This window comes from Manis javanica, chromosome 11 (assembly GCF_040802235.1).
Source record: "Manis javanica isolate MJ-LG chromosome 11, MJ_LKY, whole genome shotgun sequence".
Lineage (NCBI taxonomy): Eukaryota > Metazoa > Chordata > Mammalia > Pholidota > Manidae > Manis > Manis javanica.
Genome location: NC_133166.1, coordinates 106,460,050 through 106,480,020, shown reverse-complemented (window position 1 = coordinate 106,480,020; position 19,971 = coordinate 106,460,050). Strand labels below are relative to the sequence as shown.

The following is a 19,971-nucleotide window of genomic DNA, read 5'->3' as shown; positions in this document are numbered from 1 at the left end:
GACCCCCACTTGTTCGGGCACTGGCCAGGGCTGGCGCAGGGCCACTAACCACAGGAGGCAGGGCCCGGAGGAGAGGCTGGGGGAGATGGCGCTGCCTTTCTGGGGCCCGGCAGGCTCTGGGTTTTACATGTAGAAATGGGGAGTCCATGCTCGGGAGCTGAGAGGTACCCCCACCCTCTCACCCTGGCTGGCTTACCCTGACCACCCAGGCAGCTGGGTGCTGCTGGAGAAGACACCCCTGCCTGGGGGCTTGGCTTCCCGTTTCATGCTCCCTGGTCTGGGGGGGGGCCCTGCTGCACAGCTGCTGCCCCGCCCCCTCTTCCACCTCCTTCAGCAGGTGCCCCCAATCCGCAGCCCCATCGCCAATCCCTCAGCACTGCCTCCAGCACCTTCAGCATCGGTCTTGCCATCTCTTCAACAGGCAAAGCCCGGAATTCGACTCTCCCTCCTGCCTGCAGCCCAGCCTTACCTGCTGCCCCCACCTTTGCCCAAAGGCCTTGCTGTGAGCCAGGCGCCGTGCTGCACAGGGCCAAGGACAGAGGGGCGAAGCCCCTGGACGAGCAGCGCACCCACCCTTCGTCCGCCTCCTGCCTCCTGTCCAGGGGGAAGCGCTGGCCCGGCCTGCAGAGCCCCGCCCCATCAGCCATCCCCCCAGTGGGCCCCGATATTTCCAGTCTCCCCCTCTTCACTGCCGCTCCCCTTCAGCATAAAAACGGGTTCAGGAATCCCCCTTCTGCTGCCCTCTGAAGCGTTCCCCGAGCTCTCAGCCCTCTAGTACCCGGCCACGCTCTCCAGGAGAACAAAGGGAGCCTCCTGTTTCCCCTCCTCACCCTGCAGCCGAACCTCAGCCCCACGCTGCTGCCTGGCCAGCGAGCTGGAGAAATGGCTGCGTCCAGAGGCCACCCTGAGCCGCCTCCGACCTGCTGAGACAGCAGTGCCTCCTGCTGCAGCACCACCCGTGACCACCGTCTTCCTTGGCCTCCAACTCACGTTCCAGGCTCATGCCTGTTTAGATTCCTTTTTGATTTTTTACTGAGGAACATACAACAAAATGCACAAATCATAGTGCCCAGCCTAGTGAATTTTGACATGTGTGTACACTCATGTACCACCCAGATCAAGTCATCAAACACCCCGCCCCACCCTGGCAACCACCAGCCTGCTCCCCGGGTTTATGTGTCCATTTCTGTGGGGTTTTTGTTCTTTCATTTGTTTTGTTCTTTAGATTCCCCATAACATGTAATCATGTGGCATTTGTCTTTCTCCATCTGACTTACTTCACAGAGCATAATACCCTCTAGGTCCATCCACGTCGTAGCAAATGGCAGTATTTTTATTTTTATGTCTGAATAATATTCCATTGTATGTATGTACCACTTCTTTATTCATTCATCTACTGATGGACACTTAGGCTGCTTCCACATCTTGGCAACTGTAAACAATGCTGTAATGAGCACGTGGGGTGCAGATACGTTTTTGAACTAGTGATTGTATTTTCTTTTTAAATCCCTTTCTGGACCCTTCCCGGCCCCAGAAACGTCAGTGTGCCCAGGCTGCCCTCGCCGCCCTCTCTCTGTCCTGACACGCCTCCCCTTGCTGAGCACACGCAGACTCACAGCTCCGACCCCCAGACCTGTTCCCAGACCAGAATTCCCTCGTGAAGTCAGCCCAGACATCATCTCAGCATCCGGCTTGAGTGAATTCAAGGGAAATATTTTAAAGAGAGAAACAAAATGATATACTATAAGTTACATGTATAGTATATAAATATTATATTTAAAATATATAATATAAAAAATTTGAAAAAATACAAATAGCCCAGTCCATTCCACAAAGGGGACCAGGCCAGTAGTGAATGGTGCTCTGTGGCTTCCTCGGCCACCTCGCCCCCTGAATGCCTCTAGGTGGCGAGCACCCATGAAAATCTGTTTCCAGACGCCCCTGGCCCCAAGTGCAAGCCAACAGCCTCATCTCATGTTCGTCTGAGCCACTGGGGCCACAGGCATCCTCTGACTTGACTGTCCTGCTTTCTTAAGAAACTTTCAAGTGAGATTTATGCCTCAGGCCCTAAACTGATTTTAGGAAAGTGTAAGGTCTAAAGTCAGCAAAGAGGCCAGACGGAAGTGTACTCAAAATGACTCCCTGGAAAATCCCTTGAACGATGCGTAAGACACAAGGGTGATACCCAGACTCCTGTGTGATGACATGTATGTATACAGAAATGCCCAGGATGAAGCATGGGCACAACAGCCCGCCCCAGGCAGAGTCACTCATGCAGATGGGGAGCCAGGGACAAAGGAGCTGGCATGCGGCCTGTGCCTCGAAAGATAGGCCATCTCGTTCTCATAAGTGACAAAAATCCAATTCAAATTAATTGAAGCAAAAAAAAAAAAAAAAGAATTTATTACGGCAGAGAAATCCCAGGACCGAGCCCAGAGCCCGGCCGATGCCAGCAGAGCCCTTTCTCCCAGGCCTCAGCCTCCTGGCCCCGCTCCCGTGCTGAGTCTGCTCCAGATAGGTTTCTCCGCGTCCTGGAATTAATGGCCATGGCACCTGCAGGCACAGCCAGGCGTGGAGCTGATGTCACAGTCCTCCAAGTACCACATCAACCCTGAAAACAGGCTGGCTGCTCAGCTTAGGCCACACGCCCTGTCCACGAATTACAAAAGAGGAAAGGGCGTGACCCTGCAGCAACCTGAGAGCGCGATAGGATCTTAGCAAAGGACAACACAGGGTGGGGGGTCATGAGACGGAGATGGTGGGTGTGAGCTGCACTGGGGGGAATATGTGCTCCTGGGTGTGGGGACGAGGAATCGTAATTAAAAAGAGGTTCGGAGGGGTGCTGAGGCCTGCTTGGGATGCTGTCCTAAAGTTCCGTGTGTGTTATTTTTCTCCAGGGTCGGTGGGGCGGAGGGGGGGGGGCGTTCTGTTTATGCACTGGGAAAACACTGATGGTTATTAAACAGGTTGATAACCAAGTGCAACTGGGCATTTAGGAAAAAAGCCTAAGGCCATATCCAGTGACACACACAGAGCAGGGGACTCCTGGCGCCCGCAGGAAAGTGCTGCGGTCAGGGTGGGGGCCTTCCTAGGCGGGTTCAGGGAGAACAGCCATCTCCGGGGTCAGAGGCGGAGCTGCGCCGACAGGAATGCCTCCTCCCGCAGAGGTGGGGACCACTCCCTGGGGAAAGACCGTGGGGCGACCCAGCAGAGCTGTGGCCCTGAAGACACCTGCTGAGGGATGGTAGGAAGGGAAATATCAGTCGTCTCTAGTCTTAGAATTCTAGTATTACAGCCACACTGGTTGTTAAACTATTAGGAACACTTCCGTATCAGTTGGTAAATCGTCACTATTCTACCACCTCCCCCAGGGCCCTGCCCCTGAGGCCATCCCGTGTCCCAGCAATGACAGCCTTGAGCCCGACCCACAGGGGCCTCCAGAACCTTCTGCATTAAAGCACGGCCTGTCCTCTGTGCAGACCAGTTAATGCCTGTGCCATATTGATTGTTAAGTCTATTGGATGTTAGCCCTGGGTGAGAGCAGACCTCTCTCGGAGAAGGGCCTTCTGAGCAATTTCCCCAAATCCAGGGGGCACCGGGCAGGCTGGGCCTCCTGCGAGGCAGTGAGGGCCCGGGGCTGCGGAGGCAGGGAGGGCTGGACCCTCCCAAGGGCCACCAGCTAGTCCAACCCTCACTGGCACCAGCCAATCTGATGTTGGGGAATTATCAGCATTATCTGTAGTTGTTTAATTTCTCTTTACCCTGCCCTAGGCAACTATGAAGTTCAAGCAAAAGTCAACATCATAAGACAAAAAACAAAAATTTTTTAAATCCCTCAGATTTTCCCTTGGATTACTCTACATTTAAGCAAATCACAAGAGATTAGAGAGCTTCTATCTGACCCAGAAAAAGTATAAAACTAAAGTGGACAGTGACAGTATAATCTATTTATAAACATCCTCTTCAGAGATACTGAATTTTATAAAAGGCTGCATGTTTTAGGAAAAAGCCAAATTACGGCAGGAAGTAAATAAATATGGTAAGTGGCCGGTGTTTTCCCATTTACTGAAGTATTCTGAATGAAGTTAGGCCTCAAAGAAACCTCTTAGGCTGTTAATATTCAGTCTAGAACTATAATTATTCTTTGATCCATCCCATAATTGACTTTGGAGTATCAATTTTGTGGTGAATTTCTGTTTTTAGAAAAGCACTTAGAAGGCAAGAGAAAGACAGTCTGACAGTTTCTCAGCAAGTTAAACACAGAATTATCCTATGACCCAGTAAATCCACTCCCAGATATATACCCAGAAAACTGAAGACAAGTCTTTCTACTAACTTGTAAGTGAATGTTCACAGCAGCGTCATTCTCAACGGCCAGAGGTGGAAACAACCAGAACATCCCTTCATAGATGAATGGATCAATGAACTGCAATACGTCCACATGGTGGAGTATTACCTGGCCGTAAAAAGGCATGGAGTCCTGGCAGAGGCCACAAGAGGGGGGAGCCTTGGAAACATCACGTTGAGTGAAAGACACAGCTGGGTGGGTCTCCTGAGGGGCCACGTCCTGCGAGACTCCATCTGCACGGAATGCCCGACAGCAGGGCTGGGAGAGGAGAAGGGGGGCGAGGGCCTAACGGGGGCAGGGCCTCCGTCCAGGGCGGTGGACGTGCTCTGGAACAGGGGGCTGGTGCCGTCGGCATGGCACTGTGAATGCACTAAAGGCCACTGGACTGCACACTTTAAGATGTTAAATTGTGAATTGTGTCATATACGTTTTACCACAATTAAAAGGGGAAAAAGAGTAGGAGAAGGAGACTGGGCTGTCAGATCCTGAGAACATGGTCTCCTGACCACCGGCTCCGGGGGGGCATCGGCTCCTGCCCCCTCCTGGGGCAGCCCCCTGCCCCCACCCCTGCCTCCTCTTCCCACAGGTGCTGCACCCCCAGCCCCTGGAAGGCCTTTCGCATTTTTTTAAAGAAATCTGATTAGGTTTTGAGTCTTCAATATTGAACTTGGCCACTCACACTGAAAAGACTTCTGCAAAGCATTTATTTTCCTGATACTTTACCTAAAAGAACTAAGGACAAACTACTTTTTATGTATAAAAAGAGGTCTTCGCTCCATCTCACCAAGATGGTTTAGCTCTAAGTGAAAGCTTATCACATGGTAAAAGCCAAGGAGCTTCGGGAAGAAAAGTGATGGCCACGGATCACAGCCCGAGGCCCGCGGGGGACCGGCGCTCTGGCCCGGAGCTGCGGGAAGCGGCGGGTCAGGACGGTCCCCGCATGTGTGCCCGGTCCGCAGAGGCGGTACTGCCTACCTCTCACGTCACGGCTCCTTCCCGTGGGCATCATTTCACCAGGAATAGAAACACCCCATTTCTTGTCCGTGGAAAATATGGAAATTTCTTCCCCGTCCCCCGAAAAAAGAAATTTAAAAAAAACTCATGAAGTTTTAGATTTCCTACAGATTTCTGAGTCAAAAACAACATCTAAAGCTGCTATTTTAAAACCAAATTAGAGAATTTTTTATGACAGGAAACTGTCCTAACAAGGATACCCGACTTCCTGAAAACTACTAGCAAATTCCACACATTCCCACGTCGACCCCACCAGGGCCCGCGGGCTACTGTGCCTGCGCCCTAGTCACAGCTATGCTTGCAGGTATCATTTGAGATCAAGTGCGCTTTATATTCCGAGGTCGCGCTCCATGTTTGAGGGATGTACATAGGTTTGGACAAACTAAAATACATAAAACATTAATGGGCAAGAAAGGCTCAGATGATCTTTACTTTGACTTTTTACTGAGACATCACCATTGAATAACAGAAATGTCTCAAAAAAATCCAATCGAGGGGACTCTCTTGTCCTCTCCTGGCCTGAGCCAGGAGCTCTGTCCTCTTGGTTTCTCTCAAAATAAAAGCCTCTGTCTTGGTCTCCTAATAAAAAACCCAACCTAATTTAGGACCATTTGCTGCAACATCCTTTCCTAAAAAAGTTTCTCCAGTGTCCGGAAACACGGCATCGAGCTCCCTCCCCAGCCCAGGGGTAGCCACAAAATGACACAAGGCACAGTCTCTTCCGTCCTGACGGAAGTGTTGGGGACTTCTTGAACAAAAATGGAAAGAGGAAAAGGCAAGACCTGCCACAGGCCCCCCGAACAAGTCCCCGGGAGCACCTGTGCCACGACAGGGCTGGCGCTCTGGGTGACCCCCCGCTTGGAGGGCCGCGGCAGTCGCCTTCTTCACTTCCGTGCCCTCAGCGCTCCCCATACCTAAAACTGACCAGCCCTTTTTTTCTAGTAACATGATGAACATGCCAGACCCCTTGGGCATGGCTGGTCTGCTCAGGTCTGCTACATGTATGACCTCTGATATTCTGGACAATCAAGGTTTGAGTTAAGAAATATCCCAGGTTGTCAAGTTGTTTTAATTTTACCAAGTAACACGCCCATACCAGCAGAAAATCTGTCAGTCTTTCATCCCTCATTCTGTTTCTGGCCTGTTCGGACTTTCAAGTCTCTTTAGTAGAAAATGGGTGGGCTGGGGTGCATGCCACGGGGTCTGACACTTCAGGATGGACCCTAGGGAGTTACCAAAAATGCCACTACAGGACAAGGAAGGCACTTTTTCTACCCACACTGCGTTCCGGGCGCAGAATATGCCGCTATGCTTAGCCCCGTTCCAGAGGAAAGAACCTGAGCTCATCAAACAAAGGTCCTGGGTTCAAAGTCCAGGCTCCAGGACTCGGCAGTGACGCTCCCCCAGGCAATCGCATCACCTCCCTGAGCCTCTTTGTTCACCTGTAAAGAGGGAACAGCAAGAAAATCTTCCAAAGTAAAGACTAAAACTCACAATGCCTGTGACAGCACTGGGAGGCTTGTTCTGGGCGCGCAGCGCACGCTGCCTGCTGTGATGCCTCACGGCTCCTCAGCTGGTACAGGGTCCACAGCTCGGACCGAGGACAGGAAACAGAAACCATGGTGGAGGAGGAAAACGGGCGTCCGCGGATGTGTTAGATGTATCTACAACACGAGGTGAAGCTAGAGACGCAAACGCACAGATCAGAGCTTCTGAGCCTCGCAAAGTGAACAGGTGCGTCCCGACTGAAACGGATTAGAAAATGCCGACATAGACATCATGCATGTACTGAGGACAGCCGGCCCGCATGCATCCATGCTGATCACGCCAGACATTGGGGTTCAAGCCCCATGAGACGCTCGTGGCCTCTTCCTTTTCGACAGCCACCATATACCACCTTCAGCAAGAGGCACAGTGCAGACGGATTCACATCAGTTCAGTCACCCCCACTGGGGCCACACCCCGTGCTCTGGACACACCTCCACCTCCTACGGGGACGGTCAGAGCTGAGCCCCTTGACCTATGTGGGGGGAGAAGTGGCTGCTCAATAAACATTTGTTGAAAAATAAATGTCTGAATGAAGGAGACTAAATACGAATATGAGTGACTGAAGGCAAGGAAGCAGAGAATCTATCTGTTCCCCCTTCAGGACCAAGTGGGAAAACTTTTTCTGTCAAGAGCCAAATAGCACATTTTAGGCTTTGCCGTACACACGGATGCCACGGCAACCATCAGCTCTGAGAGGTCTGAAAGCACCTACAGGGGCCACATACACGGGTGGGTGTGGCTGTGCGCCAGTGAGATTTCATGCATGTACACAGAAATCTGAGCGCGTTAATTTGCACAGATGACAAATTCCTTGAATTTCTTTCAACATTTAAAGATGCAAACATCATTCTTAGTTCACAGATCATATAAAAACAGGCAACCGCTGGATCTGACCCAACATAAAGCCGGCCGCTGCCTGAGGAGATGTAAGAGACAGTAGATGGGGAAGTAGGGAGACAACTCCTAGAGGGCACGCTGCTTGCCAGGGACTGTGCTGAGCCCGCTGAGGAGATGGCAGGGCAGAGAAAGCAGCCGAGTGGCTGCCTTTAGGAATCCCGTGTCCAGAGAGGGAGACCCAGGCAATCAGCAAGGTAACTCCAGGGTGGGTGCTGCTATAGAGGAAATAAGCAGGATAATGAAACAGCCCAGGAGGTTATTTCAGAGAGGCCAGGGGCTCCATGCAGTCATGCACAGGATCACATTTAACCCACTGGCCGTCCACCCGGAGGAGACAGGGAAAGCCATAGGGAGGCCAGTCAAGTGACAGTCCTGAAGTCTCACAGCCAGTAAATGGAGAAAGCAGGTCACCAATCCAGGTCCCATTGCCAAGCCCTGTGCTCTGCGGAGCACCTGGGAAGGAGACCAACCAGGTAAGAGTCAGGTCCGGATCCTCACCCGCGCTTAACTCCTCGAGGCCTCAGTTTCAGTGATGGGAAATGAGAACGAGAGACACGAAGGCATCGGAGAACAGTGCCTGGCACACAGCAGGTGTTGTACGGATGTTTGAACCCTATTCCGTTGTCTCCCAAATACGCCTTTGCCAGGAGCATGGAGACCTTGCTGATGCCCGCCCAGTGTGCATTCTGCCTCCCCAGCCGGTAGCCTCACACTTACATGTCAGTACAGTTTATCTGGAGTGCTCACCGCACATGCTTTGCACACTGAGCAGAGGAGGCTGCTGGGCAAGGCTTAGTGCTGCAGACTCAACCGCAGGCACAAAACAGCCAAGTCTGGGGACTGTCACGCCCAGTCAAAGCTCTGGTCGTGTCCTTGGAAATGTCCTTATGGCACGGTTCTCATTTGAAAATGATAAACAGGAAAAAAAAAATCTCTTAGATTCCAGCGTCAGCATGGAATTCTGTTTCACAATTGCGTACACATATCCTGTATTTAGCAAAACCTGACAGGTGACATGTCTGGAAGCTATTCAGCAGTAAAGACTATACAGAGGACTTTTAGCCTAAATTTAAAAAATTTGAACTTCTCTCTGCACTAATAATCAGAATTGTGGGCTCCTGGTTGTATCAAGGTAGAAAAATCAGGTAAGGCCGTCTTTCCACAGGCACTTGAAGGACATGGTGCTTAGGTACCGCAGGAGCGATCGAGTATACAAATATCTTGGGACATGTGTTGTTATCTGAAGTCCTTAGAAAGAAAACATTCGTATCGATATGGGCTGGAATTTTTAAATCAGCTCTGTTTACTCATGACCAAGACAAGTGATCTACAACAGTACTTAGAGTAAGTAGATTTAACAAATAGCGTAAGATAGGAGATTTAGGGTGGTTTAAGAGAAAACACAAAGAAAAAAATATTAATAGTCATCAGAAGAGCTTTCCCTGGAAAAATAGTGGGAGTGAAAACAGTACAGCTCCTCACAGAGTACTTACCAGCCGTGGTATACTAGTAATGCTCAGGGTGGAACACTCTGGAAAATTCTAAGGAATCCAAGTTTCCTATCAATTCAGAGTGTGCCAGCCTGGGATATAGACGGCATTCTCCCGTCCAGGTAACACAAGCCGGGTTGAAAAGAGGCGGTCTGTGCAGGTAGACAGGGTGCAGGGAATCCAAAGGAGAAGTAGCCTCCCCGGGGCTGGTTCCTAGGCCCGAAGGGCTTCAGGAAGGGAGTGGTTTCTGGAACTCTGAGAAGCAGAGAAGAGCGGTGACCTTCAACTCAGGAACGAAGCCAAGCCAAGGTGACGGCACAAGGAGGGAGCTGAGGAAATAACAGCCCAACCTCCCTCTCTACCTTCCCCCCATTGCTGGGTCCCCACTAGCCAAACCCAGCCAGTGTAAGCGTAAGGCCAGGCTCCCTGCGGGAGGGCGGGGGCAGGGTGGCGGGGGGCAGGCAGAAGACGTCCAGCACAAGCTATTCTTCCCACGTGTGTATGTTTTTCCATTTACGTATCTCAGACGAGTCCAATAAAATATTAACTTTAAGGGATATTGGCCACGTGGGTAAATTAACCTAGGCCATGTGGCAGGTGTTCAGAATGACCACTTCTGAACCATAAGCAAAATAGACAAATCCCCCCCCTTATTAAAGCTACATCCATTTCTAAAGTTTCCATCCACATTACATATTGAAATTCTTTATATCCCAAATTCTGATATATTCTCTATTTGTTCATACTTTTTTTTTTTAGGTTTCAGAAGGCCTAAAAATGTCTCTTATTTTCCCCACACTCAGAATTCTCATGTCTCTCCTTCATGTTCTGGAGTTATCCATACTCACTTACACTTGAGCCCCCGAATCTTCAGCCGGCAAGACGGTGCCCAGAAAAAGGTGATAAAACAAATGTTCAAGGAGCATCGTCCAGCCTTTCAAGGCAGTTCTGTCTGCGGGCTCCACCTAAGCAAAGCGGCGCCCGGCGCTGCCGTTATGATCCAGGTGACCCAAACCCCAACTACCGCCTCCCCCCTCTCAGCAAGCACCCATCCCCTAGTCCTGTGTCCCCAGGCGCAACCAGAAGTCTCCCTTCTCGCATCACTGGGAAGTCAAGGCCGTGGGAGGGGGCAGCTCAAGTCGCCGCCATCGCCTCTAGGAACCGCGCCACACTGCCCTTCCTGGCCCCCCTGCCGCTCCTGTGGTGGGACTCTCCAGCCCCCTCTAAAGCCAGACCCTGCCCCGAGGCCTCCAGTGCCACCCCGCCACCTACTCGCTTTCCCTCTCCCCAGACTCTCTCCTAGTGGCCCTCAAACCAGCCAACACTTCTCCCGTGTTAAAAACAAGACAAAAAACCCTCTTGAGCTTTGCATTAGTTTCCTGTGGCTGCCATTACAAACTACTACAAACCAAGAGCCTCAGCACCACAGAAATGTCTTCTTCCAGAGCTGCCTGCAGGCCGCGCCCCCCATTTCCAGGGGAGAACGGTGGGTGCTGCGCCACAGCTCTGCGGGCAGGCAGCTTCCCGGCCACCCCGTCCCGCAGCCAAGTCCCATCTCTGTGGTGGGGGGGGCCGCACTGCCTGCTCGGAGTGGGCGCCTGTGTGCCCCGCACCTCCCTTGGCCTGAGACACTTGTCCTCGGATTGAACGCCCACCTGAGCAATCTCATCTCAAGATGCTTAACTTAAGCGTATCAGCAATTCGCAGGTTCGGAAAATTCCTGAATTATCTTTACTTGGTTATGATAACCAGCCTGCCATAAATAATTGTAGAAGCAATGATCTACCAGAAAACCCCCACCGATCTGCAGCCCCCACCAGCAGGAAGAATCGGTTCCAGCAAGGGTCAGGACGAGACCACCATGGGGAGGAAGGTCACTGGGGGAAAGGCTATTCACACACACTCTATTCACACAAAATCCTCCAACAGATTATTTATTAATTACAAAGGGGACAGTGACCTCTGCAGTGAAGAAACCTGGCGAATGCCCCGAAGCCAAGTGGTCAGGCCTCGTACTGGCATCTGACGTGACGCACCGACGGACCCCACATCACCTCTGTGGTTTCTCAACAGGAATGTATGATCCGAATCTACCCACGAGGAAACCACAAGCTGAGGGACATGTGGCAGGATAGCTATTCTGGATTCTTCACAAACGTCAAGTCAGGAAAGTCCAAAATAAGGGCAGGGCGGGCGGGCTTCTTGATTCAAGGACACGAAAGACGTGAAAACTAGATGGGATCACTGAACTTCAACGACATCCTCGGTTTGGTGGTTTTTTTAAGCTAAAAAGAACATTAACAGGATACTTGGGGGAAATGCTATAGACTGTACACTAGATAAGAGTCTCTTATCAATGTTAAATTTCTTTAGTGTGATGATTATGCTATGGTTACACAGAAAATATCCTCAATCTTAGGAGTTACTTAAATGTAAAGTGCCATCATGTCTGCATCTTACTTTGAAATGGTTTAGAAAACAGAGAGAAACAGAGAGAGAAAGCTGATGTAACGAAATGGTGACCAGTCAGTCGTGATAAAAGGGATAACAGGTGTTCATTGTATTATTCCTTCAACTTTTCTCTAGGTTTGATATGTTCAAAACAGCAAGTGGAGTGAATCTTAACTGATACAATCAATAACAGTTCTGTTATCAATTCTATCCCTCCATACATATATAACCAGTGGCCTGGATACAAACTGGTTGGGACAGAGAGCTGTTGGCCAGGGTTACAATTTCTAGTCCTGACCTTGCTATGCAAGACCCCGACCTTCAAGCCTCTGGCCCTCAGGTTGTTCACGTCTATAATGACAGGGTCACACCAGCTGAGCTCTAAGTTGTATTATGTGCACAGAATTATGTTATATAAATAGTGTAAGGGAGAATGCTTCTGGCCTGTCCTATACACACACTATATAATGAACACAAAGCTAGAAGATATAAAGCCATGGATATACTTTGGTTACAAATACAAAACAACATAAAAATGGGGGAAAAATTACAAGTTGCAGGGGAAATGAAGTCCCAACATAGGAATACTATTTCTAGAAGGGCTCACAGACTTGAAACAAACACTTCACGCAATCCCTCATCAGTATTACCTGCATACCCACCCTCCACAACAGACCCGAGGGTGATCAGACCGGATGCCCGGGTGGGCCCACCAGTCCCTTCTCTCAGGAACATCGTCATACTGCCAGTCATTTTGGCCACATAAGCCACTGGTTCTCAACCTCAGCTGAGCCTAAGAAGCACCCTGTGAGCTTTTGTGAGTGACACCCCGGAGCCACCCATAAAGAGTCCAACTCACTTGTCTAGGATGAGGCCAGGGCACCTGTGCTTAAATTTTTAAAGATCTAAAGATGAGTATTAGGCAAGGTCATGGATGTGAGTGCCAGGAACAAACCTCTCCACGTGAGTTTGTTTGTTTATACTTCTTTCTGGTTCAGAATTATCATCTTGACAGTAAAGAAATTCTGAAATTTGGGGACATTTCACTGGTTGCTTACCACATTTGATCACCTGCACTCTACACAAATCTGCCCGGGATGTAAATTTTGATGGTGAGGAAGCAGAATTAAATCAAACATATATTTAATAGAAGGACTATCAGACATTTACAAAAACCCACTATACAAAATATTCAACTGCCAACTAATTCAGGAAAAAAATACTGAAGTATCTGAAAAAAAGTTAATTTCCACGTTTTCCTCTTTCACTTATGAGGCGAGGTGGGGCCAAGTGCTGTGGGGACACAGGCAGGTGAACTCGGGGTGTCTGAGGGCGCAGAGTACCTGCCACAGTCTCAACTGCTTGGCACCTTCATCTGAGAAATGGCTCTAATAAAACCTATCTTTGGCTATAATCAAACTGACATATAACAGCATGTATTGTAAGGATATGAAAAAATCTGGAATTCTTATACACTGCTGATGGGAATGGAAAATGGTACACCCACTTTGGAAAACATTTTGAAAGTTCTTCAAAAGATGAAATGGAATTATCATGACCAAGCAATTCCTTTCCCAGGGGTAAACCCCAGAGAAATGAATGTGTGCAGCAACGACAGCAGCGTTTGCCTCACTGCCTGTCTCTGCCACTGTTACGTGACCCAAATCCAGCTGCTTGCCTCTAAGATAATCATGTTAGCAACTTGATTGGAACCCAACCACTTAAAAGCAAACAACTTTAGAAATAGGAAATAAGTCTAGTAGTTAGGTATTCTGCTTGGAAATGACAATGCGGTAAAGACATGGAATGGCTCCATGCATGAGATATTTCTAAAATGCAGACCCATCTCTCTGCAGCTTTCTACCCATGCCAGGCACTAGTCCAGTACAGCAGGCTTTTGAACATCTTCTTAATTAATTCGATCCTTCAGTGAATTCAGTATCCTTCAATAGCTCCCTTTACCAAAATTGCATCTGAGGTATTGATGGTAACATCTGATTAATAGCTCTGTGATACTTACATGCTCTTAAACATGGGTATCAAGAATCCAAAAACAAGATGAACTGGGAAAGGGGCACAATTTCTCCCAGGCATGCTTCAGCCCTATTTGCAAAATAAGTATAGTGCATAAACGTGTACACGCAGCCAATAGTTTATCCAAAAATCCAGGTTATCTGTTAAGTGCCTAGTATCTATCAGATACTCTTGAATTTCTGCATTCAGGGACTGGTGCATTCAGGTCCTTGTAAAAATGACCCCAAAATCTCCCCCCTGAATGTGATATAGCAGCCCTTCCCATCAGAGGGCAGGCTATTTCCCCATCCCTGTGTCTTAGTTGCAAGCAGTGGCTTTAATTCCCCTGTGAGGGTTTACATTTGCTGCATCTGGGGCGCTAACACCACGTGTGCAGAAGCCCGAGCTAGCCTGCTCGGGAGGCGGCATGGAGGTGCACCGAGGCTTGCTGGCCAAGAGACAGACCTATCAGCGAGCCCTTCCTGGGTTATCTGGATGTCATCTGACTCTAGATATGCAGCCAGACCAGAAGACATCAGCTGAGCTGCCCAGACCAGAGTCATCTGACCACAGAAACATAAGCTAAACATAAAGTTGTTTTAAGCCACTAAATTTGGGGAGCAATGGGGGAGAGTCACTAGCAAAAGCTATCTGATTAAAACGGGCAGTAGTTTCACAATTCAAAACACTACATTCCAGTGAATTCTTACTCACAGACTTAGGTGCTATATTCCTGTAAGGCCACCTCTGGTAAGTCCAGGGGCCCTTACGGCAGACACACGGCTGTGGGATGCCCACGGGCACACTGAGGCTGCCAGGAAACACCCCAGGTTATTCAGCAAACACCAAGCATCTACTGAGTCCACAGGAATCCTAAAATGATTAAATTACTCAGGCTCTGCCCTCAAATTTTTAGTCAAAGAAACAGAAAGATGCAATGGTAATCAGACAATTAAAATAAAATTTGATACTTTTCATGGAGTAGTGGAGCCTGCAGGAGGGGACAGTGAGGACAGAGAAGGGAGGAAAGGGGTCTCGTGGTCCTGCCACCCCAGCCTGAGCTGGAAGGACAGGAGTCAGCCTGGACCCTAGGGGTGGGGAGCTCACAGGGGAAGCAGAAGGGAGCCCGGCCAAGGGGCCTCGGCCACCTGACCCGGACCCCCCCCACCCCCCCGGTCCTGGCTGCACGTGGTTCCCTGGGTTTGGAAGCCAGAGCGGAAGCCACGGGTGCAGGGAGGGCCCGAGGAGAGGGAGGCGGTCATCGTGGCGCACCGGCGGGCCACGTGGACAGTGGAGCTGTACTCTGGGGGGCGGGGGGGCACTGGAAATCTTCAAGGAGAGGCGGCAACGTGACAAGTCATGGAAAGCTGTTAGCTCAGCTTGCCGGTAGTGAGGAGGATGGTGGGAGGCAGGAGAACCATGGAAGTCACACTACATGTCCTCAAATAGTGACCTCCCCGTGGCCGGGAGGACATCATGGGCCACATCAAATCCATGCCAAAACCGGGGGGAGGCAGGGGGAGTAGAAGAAAGACAGCTGTCACGGGCGGACTGGGGACTCATCCTAACACTGGGTAGGGCTGGACACGACAGCGGAGAGCTGAGCTCCGGTGACAGGGCTTTGAGGCGCCAGTGGAAACCCCGGACGGAAATGCGTGCCGGGTGACAGGACACGCTGCTCGAGAGCTTGGGCGGGTGGGAGCTGAACATGCAGACCTGGGCTCATGGACGTGGGACGGTCCCCGACAGCCTTCGGGGCGATGCCCTTGGGAAAGTGACTTACCTCTCCGGGTTTCCACATCTGTAAAACGAAGGTATTGATCATCACGTGACAGGGTCAGGGTGAGACCACATTAGGCGTTTGACACAGGCTCGCTTATTGTGAGTGGCGATCGAGGAGAGAGTGTATTTAGGGAGGAGAGCCCAGGAGGTGGGGGTCTGGGGAGCCGACCATTTAAGAAACAGGCTAAGGAGGGGACAAAGGACACTGAGAGAAAATTAATGAAATAACAGAAGGAAGTAAGATGGCAGGCAGACAGCCCTTCAGAAGGCTGTGGACTAATGTAGGTCTACTTATCAACTATACTCCAGTTTTGTTTTAATGAAAAAACAATAGAGAGCCTACTCATCTTCTAAAGAAGTTCAAGAGATTGACCCAATAAGTCCTCCTCTCTACCTACCCTAAGGAAATAATAAATTCCTCAAAAATTAAGAAAAATATTTGTGGAAGATGTTTGTTATGCCTTCAATAAACATAAAGAATGTAAAGAGAAGAATTATATAAATCGTGGTAAATCTGCGGGCCTTGTCTCATACCTGGGGCTGTGGGTCAGAGTGGGGAGAGTGACGGGAACGCTCACAAGCCGGAGCAGAACAGATCAGCTGTCAACGGAGGTCAGATCACATCTGAGAATTTCTCATTTTTTGTAACTTCCTTAATTCATTACAATAAATACACGTCCTTCACATATTCACACCCCCAAGACCCCGACCTAGAAAGGGATCGCACGGTCACAGAGCATTTTGCTGGGGGCAGAGGCGGGGTACTCAGCGCGGCCCCAGCGTCCTCAGCACGACCCTGTGTTTGCTGCCCAAGAATCCCCGTCATGCAATTTCCCTCCAGCCAAACTGGGCTGCTTGGATCGCTGGAGTTTTCCTGCTCCCACTCTGACTTGGCCTGGAACCGCCTTCCGGAGACGAATACCCCGCCCCTCACTCGGCAGGCCTGTCCTTCAGGACACCACCCACCCCCAGCGCCCCTGCTTCCCACCCACCTGGATCTTCTCTCTCCCTAACCCCTCTTTCCAGCAGTGACTCCGGCTTTGTGCTTCTTTCAGGGCACTATTACTCCTTTCTGTGCCAGAAATACTCACCCTGAGGTCACTCCTACAGACACACGTTGGGGGGCGTGGGGGGCCCACACACCCCGGAGTCATTGCAAAGTCCTGTGTGTGTGCACATACCCATGTTTTTCTGCGAGGGAGGACCCACAACTTTCACCAGGTTCTCAGACCTCTCAGGACCCCAAAGAGGGAAGGAAATACCATTCGGCTCTCCCCGGTCCTTCTGCCTCGGAGCTCCTTCCAGGATGTGCCCAGGTCGGCGTCTCCCCAGCGCCTAGGGAGGAGGCTTGCACGGAACCGCGGTTCTGTTGTTGAGCTCAGCTGGACCGCGTCAGCACAGGTGTTGGGGTTTACTGAGTGGAAAGGGGAGAGTTTTAAAAAGAAAGGAGAAGAAAACACTAACTCCTCCAATTTAAAATTCTATCACCACCCACAGAAGAACAAAAGTGAAAGTGAAATCACTGTGCTTTTCTTTGAAAACCATGAGCCCAGCCCACCAGCAGGACCAGCATTAGGGGTCGGCGGGGCTGTGTGCCGCCAGCCTGCGCCTGACTCACTTCGATCTTGGGAAATAATTCTCCCAAACTCGTTATACCTCATTTCCTACTTACGAAACTTGGAAAATAATCTTGCCCCTTATCTTCCAAACAAGGAGACAGTGGGGAAAAACAGATGGCTCACCGAATGCTTTCTTAACGCCTCATCCTGCAGCGCCCACAGACCTTATTAGGAAGCCTGTGGTGGCAAAGGCTCCCCAGCGAAGTGCTCGTGGCCACCAGCTCTCTCAGGTCTAAATCATTTCTAAACGCGCTCAATGGAGCGTCGACGGGAAGGGCGTCTGGGCTGCAAGGCGCTCTGGCCACGCTCAGATCACATTCCCAACACATCCTCCCCCCTGCTCCCGTTTGGTGAGCAGTAGAAGACCCCTCACCCTTCCTTGGTTCCTAAGAACCTGGGTGAAATGCGTTATGCTCGTGAAATAAGCAGGACCAAAAAGGGTGCCCGGGGCGACTCCATTCCGCCCAGGGCCCCGTCTGACGAGTGGATGAGCAGGTGCCGGGCGGAGAAGCGGCAGGGGCTCTAGGAACCTGTGCCGAGGGCGAGATGCTCAGTGTTCTGGCTGTGACGTTTCCACGGCGTATACACATGCCGAAACTCACCACATACGTGCATTTATTGTATGGGGATTACACATCAATAAGACTGTCTTTAAAATGCACACATCAATAAAACTGTTTTTAAACATTCTATCATCTCAATGAATTTTTTCAAGGAAATTGACCCTGAATATGCCGTCTCCATAAAAGGTGTTCTAAAAAGTGAGCTTACGGACCTCCTAGGCTGCCTCTGGTCCCTTCTTGAGTCCCCAGGACTCAGCACAGGAAGCCAGCCTTCAACACTCTGTCCCCCCCACGTGTGGTTTCAGGCCCCAGCACTCGTTCTGGTCCCTCCCAGGAAATGACCGCCTGCTTCTCTCCCCTCCTCCACGCTTCCCTCCAGAGACCGCCCCTGCAGCCAGCTCAGTCCCCGAGGGGCTTCAGGAGCTCCTGGGTTCACTGCAAGCCGCCTCTCAGCCCCGCCCTGATCGGGTCTCTGTAGCTCCTAGTCTCCCCAGGAGTCGCGCACATACAGGCGTTCTCACCCTTCCTTGTTGCCTCAGTGTCCCTTGGCACCTCAGTGTCCCTCGGCGGCCTTGCAAAACCTCAGAATAAGGTAAAATAGACAGGCGTTAACTGCGAAAAAAACTAGTTATGAAATACAGCTGTCAAACTATTCACACATATATTTGCTGTAGTAACGTATGTGCCTTTTTATCGACGTATTAGCTGACAAGACCCAGCAGCAGTCAGATAACTGTCATTCTCTCAAAGTGGTGGTAAGTCTGCACACATTTCAGGAGAGCTGCTGACTCTGTAATTTGATGTGCAGTCTGCAAACATGTGTGACTTCCTGGTGACAGTCCAGGTACAGCTAATTCTGCTCTGCTTTGCCGTCACCACGATCTCCAAGGGAACAACGGTGTGGGGACTGAAAATGCCATCTTTTCTCTATCCAAGTTCACCAAGCCCCCGAACCCCACCCAGGGACGAGGCCCCATGACAGCTACATAGGAACTGCTACTTGGGGAGGCTGCGAGTCCCCTTTGTGCACACAGGGGTGACTTAGGACCCAGGTATGAAGCATTGTGATAATAACAACAACAATATTAAGTATGAATTCAAAAACAAAGATAAATACTTCCTTCTGTTATAATGGTTTCCATTACTGTCCGTATGCTCACATCAAAGTACATCCTGGAAAACTTTCAAGGAATTTCAAATACATCTACCTGGGAGCACAGCATTGCCCGGCCTCCTTACCAGTCTTCAAGTCTCCAGGCCCGATCATAAACCCTGAGGGGGGCACACAGGAGGGCCAGGGCCGCGGGGACTCAGGGCAGGAAGTCCGTCCCCTCACCAGGACCCCGCGTGGCCGGTGTGACCGCCAAACGCGTCCTGCCGCCCTAGACACGGGAGGGATGTAAGGACACCCTGCCCCGTCTCTTCCCCCTGCGGCAGGGATGATGCAGGCCACTTGTCCTGGCCATGACTCTCTGAATATTACTAAACACTTCCTTTCTTCTTTCTGTTGCAGCTGTTGAGAGCATTTCATAAGGGTAAAAACAATGAAATAGGTTCCAGTGAGCTTGAGGAGCCCTGAGGCAGAAACTCCCCGTTCCTGGGAGTATTCACGCGACCTCCCCTCTCGCCCCGACCTGTGGGCCCCGAGGTGCTGGCCGGCCCAGGCCAGGCTGGTCCCACTCTGCCGGCACCCTTAGCAGAGGGGCAGCTTCCCCACCTCCTGCCCACCCCGGCCCAGCCCTTTAGCATTGGAGGCGGGGAGGTTTCTTCTGGAGTTTAATTCACATGAACCAAGGTGAGAAAAGCATTTCACCTGAAAATCTCTTTTCTGCTCCTGCCCAAGAAACTGGGGAGCCACTCTCACCCTAAATCAGTCCGACCCAAAGGAATGCTGAGCGAGGTGCAGATCTACCACAGCCCATCCTGCGGTAGCCCTGCCCGCCCGCCCTGGAAACGCAGCGTAGGGAGCTGGGTGTCTACAGGCGGGGGCGCTGCCTGCAGGAGGGGCCCCTCTCCCAGCCACCGGAGGGGGCAGGGGCTCTGGCCGCCATGGCCTCAAGTGACGTGGCATGTTGCACAAAGCAGAAGCGAGCTGCTCTCTTCATTCTCACTCACCAGCTTTCTACCTTGTCTGCAAACACTCGAGTTGATTGCATCTGTAACACAGAAACAACTACCTTTACACCACTTCTCCCCAAAGTTACCAAACGGCTGCCCCATTATCTCTGCGTTCCAACTTCTCAAGA

At 50.8% G+C, this 19,971-nt stretch overlaps 1 long non-coding RNA gene across 5 annotated transcripts in view; it reads right to left on the bottom strand.

Annotated features, from left to right (window-relative positions):
• The window catches only part of LOC108388187 (uncharacterized), a 65,851-nt gene extending 46,417 nt beyond the window's left edge, over nt 1-19,434 (bottom strand). For 2 of the 5 annotated variants that reach the window (XR_012122992.1, XR_012122993.1), the window contains exon 1: nt 9,301-17,244. This is a non-coding gene — a long non-coding RNA (uncharacterized lncRNA). Of the gene's footprint in view, nt 1-9,300; nt 17,245-18,246 lie in introns of those variants that run through there. The other 3 variants (XR_012122995.1, XR_012122994.1, XR_012122998.1) reach the window with 3 other exon arrangements.
• Nucleotides 19,435-19,971: the final 537 nt, after the last annotated feature.